Genomic DNA, 6,000 nt, shown 5'->3' with positions numbered 1-6,000 from the left:
ACGGACTCCTGCTTACCCCCAGACGCCCGGAGCCCGAGGACTCACCCGGCGGCGGAGACCGCGGGCTGGGCGCGGGGCAGGCCGCCGACCTGAGTGGGCTCCTTCCGCCCCCACAAAGCCTGCACGGCCACCGGTAAGAAAGGGGGCGGCGGGCGGGTCAGGATGTGGCGGCGGCGGCCGGGCTGGGCGCGCGGGGGGCGCGTGAGTGGCGCGCGGGGGGCTCCGCGGAGCGCGTCCTAGCGCCGGCGGGCGGCGGAGCCCGGGCCTCCTCGGCGTGGGCGCGGCGGGGCCGCGAGGGCAGAGCCGCGGAGCACGAGCGGCGAGCGCTTGGCCGGCGCGTCGCCCCCGCCGCGACCCGGCCTCCCGGCATGTGGGGGGCGGCGGCGAGGGGGAGGGGCGGCGGCCCAGGCGAGCCCGGGAGGGCGCGGAGCGGGGCGGCGGGAAGTGTGAGGCGGGAAGAGAGACTCGGGGACCGGGAGGGGGGCCCTGGGAGGGACGGGGGTGGGAGTGTGCGTCCGGCCGGGAGACTGACTGGAGCGAAGCTGCGATGGACGGAGGAGGGAGGAGGAAGGCTTCCAGCCTCCTTTCGAGCCCCGCTTCGGAAACTCAGCAGGAGCAGAGCAGCTGTTCGAGGACCGGGCACAGGGGAGGAGGGTTGGGGAGGTTTGACTTCATTGTTGAGACGCGGGAAAGGCTGGAGAGAGCTGCGTGTGCCTGGAGCTTCAGCACTCAGGGCTGTGAGCAGGGCCTCAGAAAGAGGACTGACTCGGGGAAGGCAGATGAGGGGGAAAAAGGAAGTTAGAATGTCCAGAGAAAGCCGTTTTGAGGAGCGAAAGGAAGGTGGAAAGGAAAGAACGAACAGAGGAGTGAACTTTCTCAACGCAGAGAGACTTTCGGGAAAGAGGCGGTTTGTTAGAGTCCCTAGATTTTTAAGACTTGTTGAACAGTAAAGCTCTTTGACGGGTTGGAATTAATATTTAACATGAGGAATAAATGTTGTGTGGAACAGTTACTTTTTGGATAACCAGTTCTTGCAAAGAGTCTACTGGACCTTAGTCTCTGAAGAATTAAAATCTCGATCTAGATGTAGAGTTTGCTGTGATGAAGTTGGCAACAGCCTGTTTTCCTCCTCTTTTTTTGTGGAATGGAAATCATCGTAGGACTGAATTCTCTTTGCTGAGGTCGGAGGACAGCTCTGCTCTCAGTCGGCTGTCTCGGTCCTTTCTGGCTGGGGAAGGATCTGACGTCTCCTTCCCCCGCTTCTTCCTCTCCCTCCGCTGCCAGAGATCTCCTTGGTTTATTCGTGGATGGCTTGTAGGTGACTCTCCAGTGTTGTGCTGAAATCTTAAAAGGTGGGAATGCTGTGTCTTGGTCAGTGATTTCTGCCCCAAACCTGTTACTTAAAAAATCATAGTGTGTATTCCATTACCTTTTTTTTTTTTTAATGGAATCTCCGCAAGTCCAACCTGGATAAATATGATTTAAATTTTATCATTCCACTCTCGGCTTACCTGTGAAAGTACACGTTTATTTTGACCTGTACAGTTTTTGCGAAGATTGTATGATACCCTTTTATTCTTCTGTTCTTATGTGAGCATTTTCAAAACTTTGTCTCATTCAAGTGTATGAAGTTCTTGGTGATATGAATTAGTGTTTGATTAAAGGTAACCTTTTCCCCCCTTACTTGGTTTGACAAAGTATCTAATAAGACTCCGTTTTCTATTCTTGGAGTGTATGTATATGTTATATATTACCATTATTCTTTAGTTAGCTAGTTATCCATAATGTGTGTATATGTATCGCTACACAGCTGCAGTTAGTCTAAAAGTTTTATCACTCAGCAGATATTCTGATTTCTTCTGTCAAAAATAAGCACTGGTGTGCTATAAATTCTAGTAAGTAGTCAGGAATGTAGTTAATGGAAGCCTAGGTATTTCTGATTGGCCTAGGTAGATTTGTATAAGTTTTAAATAGACTTATCTTTTTCTCTACAGGAAGTTTTCTTATTTTCTTAATATGTTTTCTTTAGGTGAATCAAAAAGGGTCCCAGGAAACCTGTGAATGTTGAAGAAAATTCGTCTGTGAATTTTTGGTATTCAAGGAGGAGTCGTATTTATATTCATCTTTTAAACTGGGAAGATATATATTTTATTTTAAAACTTCTTGATATTTACAATGAATGGACACAGTGATGAAGAAAGTGTTAGAAACAGTAGTGGAGAATCAAGGTAAGCACTTTATTATCAAGTATTTATTATGAAGAGAATGGAAAACTTGTGTGACTCTTTTTAGTTTTCTTAGTAGATGGCAGTTTTCAGGTTCAAATTCTTCCTCTTAGGTATCCAAACAGTAAAAAGTTTCTAATATAAGGAGCTTTGTTGATAATACAGGTTTTAATTATTTTTTTCCTTTGAGATACACAAAGAAGAATTTAAGTATAGAAGTTTGGGTTACTTAAATCTCCTTGGAGGTATATATTGTTTGGGTTAATAACTGAAGCTAGAACAAGTAGGAAAAGAGATTTAAATTGATTTGACTGTTAGTGCACTCTCTAAATAAGGGCAATAAGAATTTCTTTCCTCATCTTTTTCTGGCATTTTATCTTCTACCTGTGCTGTCCAATATAGTAGCCACTAGCCACATGTGGCTGTTTAAATGTAAATTAATTAAAATTGCACAATATTCAAAATTCAGTTAGTCACACTAGACACATTTCAAATGCTGAATAGTCCCATGTGGCTAGTGGCTACCATGATGGACGGTGCAGATAGAAAACATTACTATCACTACAAAAAGTTCTTTTGGACAATGCTGATCTGGATATTTGTTAAAGTATTGTTGCAACTCTTTTTTCCTCCTATTTTCTTTAATTTGAGTTTTAATTATATATGAGTGAGTTAAGAGTTCTTACTTGGGCCATGTCTTTTTAAGGAAGATATAGTTTATGGGATTAAGCCATATTAAGCTATTTTAATGTGAAAGAAGCCTCTTCAAATACAAAGACTCTTTAAATTCTTCTGTAGCCCCCAAATTTTAAGTTATCTGCATATTAATAATAAAGTCCGTGTAGTTATATATACTCATTGTATGTAGAGATCAGGAATATGGACATTGGAGTGAGACTGCCTGATTACTTATCCTGGTTCTACTTCTGGTTAGCTCTGTGAATTAGGACAAATTATTTAACCTCTGGGGCCAGCCCCATGGCCTAGTGCTTAAGTTTGGTGTGCTCTGCTTCAGTGGCCCGGGTTCAGTTCCTGGGCACCGACCTACATCACTCATTGGTGGCCATGCTGTGGCGGCGACCCACATACAAAATAGAGGAAGACTGGCACAGATGTTAGCTCAGGGTGAATCTTCTTCAAGCCAAAAGAGGAAGATTGGCAACACATCTTAGCTCAGGGCCAATCTTCCTCAGCAAAAAAAAAAAAGAGAGAGAGAGAGAGAAAAAGAAAAAATTAACTTCTGAGGCTGGTTTTTTGCAGTTTTGAAATGGGGATTACGGTATTATTTATCTTATTTGAAGTTGAAGATTAAGTGAGATGCTACATCTAAAGGTGTTAATATAGTTGCTGATATAATGAGCACTCAATATTTGCTTATTATGATTAGCATTATGTTTTATGTAACATAGGGTACTAGATAACTAAAACATTAATTATAGTGATAGAGAAATGTGATGGACAAGAAACAGGAAAGTTTTGGCAGTTAGGAGGGTTTCAGAAAAAATGTTGGGGTAGAAAATGAAGCAGTGGTATATGTATTTGACCTGAGACTTGGGATTTTCTGGTCATTCTAGGAATACTTGAGTTTATCAGCTTTCACAGGTGCACTGTTTGGATAACAAGAACATCATAGAGAAGAAGGAGTAGTTACACGGAAAGCAGCATGATTTAGCAGAACAAGTGTTGGTCTGGAGTTACAAAACCTGAGTTGACACCATCTAACTAGTTCTCTGAATGATTTCTCAACTGTAAAGTAATTGAGTTGAACTAAATGATTTTGAAGTTTCATCCTATCACTTTTACAACGTGTAATAAAATTTTAGATAACAGAGTTTCTGGTGATTCTAGTCAAACTCTGTTATCTAAAACTTTATGAATCTCCAGAGTTGAGAGGTAAATTAGAAGACTTTTGAATCTCAGTTTTGATTCAGATCTCTACAGGTATATTGACTATAGTAAGTGAATAGGAGAGTCACATTGTCCCGCATTGTCTTATTCATTAGTGAGCAATGAAATGGTTGATAGGTAGAAATACCTAGAGGAGACACAGGAACAAAACTACCTGGAAAATAGGAAGTAAGCCTCTTGAGAGTAAATCCTCTTGTTGAGTATGCGGAGAGATCGCGTGCTGTTATATTCTGACCGCTTACCTGTTCCAGTAATCTTTTATATATTTTACTGCCATATCTAAAGCAAAGGTGAGTAGTAAGTCAAATTAGATGGTATAGTTGAAAAAAGTTAAACCCTGTGAAAGCAGATTTACTTACAGGAGTCTTATTATGCATACTCATTTAAAATAATTGCAAAGCATATTCTGTGATTATTCTGAGTCATCATTTCTACCATACAAGGTATGTGCTTCTGAGAAGTGTGATTGTCGAGTTATCTAATTCTTTCAACTGCCTTGGTGTTTGTTTATCAGGAGGAGGAAGACCTGCTTCTATTTTGCTTTCATTTTCTTCCTTACGGCTGTTATGCTATCCTTTTCCTTTGCTCTACTGTCATTGTTACTAACCCTGAGAGCCCCTCCCCAAAGCTTTTATAACAAGGCAGTACAGAGAAGGGAGATTGTGCCTAGTTAGTTAAAAGAGTGAGGAGGTGAACTTTATAGACATAGGGATTTTCTTGCAAACAGCAAAAGTTTCAGTAACTACGAATGTTAATATAGAGTGATGAGAGGAGAAATATGCTCTCCTTTTGAAATTAATATACATTGTAAATAGTTTTTAAAGTAAAATTTGATTTTTATTGGCTAGAATTTTTAAATGTATTTTTGCTTTAGCGTTTCTTTTTTCCTTTATGAAAATAAAGTTTATGAAATGAAATAGACTTAAGAAGTCATTTAGCATTTTTGGTTGGTATAATTAGCTTTCTACTAAAAAAAATGGTTTTTTGATTCTTTCCATGTGGAAAGCTCTCTATAACCATTGACTGAAGGGAAGAAGAATACATAGGAAAATGTCTCTTGGCCTATGCTATAAGGGACAGTTTTGAAACTTATTTACTAAGAAATCTGGGTCAGGATGCACCTGTACATCAGTTTCAGCTCAGCACAAAGTTTATTATGTAACTGAAGTTAAGCTTTCTGAAGATACTATGGGAAGATTTCAGAGCATCAGTTCCTCACTGTGTGGATGTGTTGTTATTTGCAACCAAATTTTTCAAATCCTGGGTAGATATTTTTTATTTTAAAATTATCTTGAGTGATGATTTACTCCAGGACTAGATTTATGGGTAAAGACCAGAAATATATTATCATATTTTGCTCATTTTTGGATGATTGATACATGCTTAATACTCAGAAGAATTTCGCTGCTTGCCTGTAGATTAAATTTTTAATAATATGTTTGTCCATGTAAATTTGAGAATTTATTTGAATCCCTTTAATTAGTCTCTGTCTATTATGCTCTTGAAAAATTCTTACAGGGTGAGGCAGGTTGTTAGTGATGTGCTGTAATGGTCTCAACCATTTAGAATTAGTCTCTAGCTGGCAATGGAGCTTTGTTGACTGTAACACTGCAATTTCCTTGGCTTATAGAAAATATTTTAATTATCGTTTTATGGTTCAAGAATCTTTGGATCTCAGCTTGTAAAGTGTTGTGGGTAGGCAGTGAATAGGGACTATGATCACTGGAAATGTTCTCAATGGAAACCTCCTTTTTAGAAATTCAGAGTTTAAAGGCTTTTTAGAGGCTTTGAGAAGCCCTGGAGCCTCAATGACCTGTGACATTTAAGGAAAACCAGTTCAGAGTGAATTTGAACACAGGGCACAGTT

The 6,000-nt window shown here is 40.6% G+C and overlaps 1 pseudogene; it reads left to right on the top strand.

Annotated features, from left to right (window-relative positions):
- Positions 1 to 2,115: 2,115 nt before the first annotated feature.
- Positions 2,116 to 6,000, top strand: part of LOC131401790 (butyrophilin-like protein 9) — a 50,003-nt pseudogene continuing 46,118 nt past the window's right edge.

Source organism: Diceros bicornis, assembly GCF_020826845.1.
Source record: "Diceros bicornis minor isolate mBicDic1 chromosome 16 unlocalized genomic scaffold, mDicBic1.mat.cur SUPER_16_unloc_1, whole genome shotgun sequence".
Classification (NCBI taxonomy): Eukaryota; Metazoa; Chordata; class Mammalia; order Perissodactyla; family Rhinocerotidae; genus Diceros; species Diceros bicornis.
This window is presented reverse-complemented; position numbering and strand designations above follow the sequence as displayed.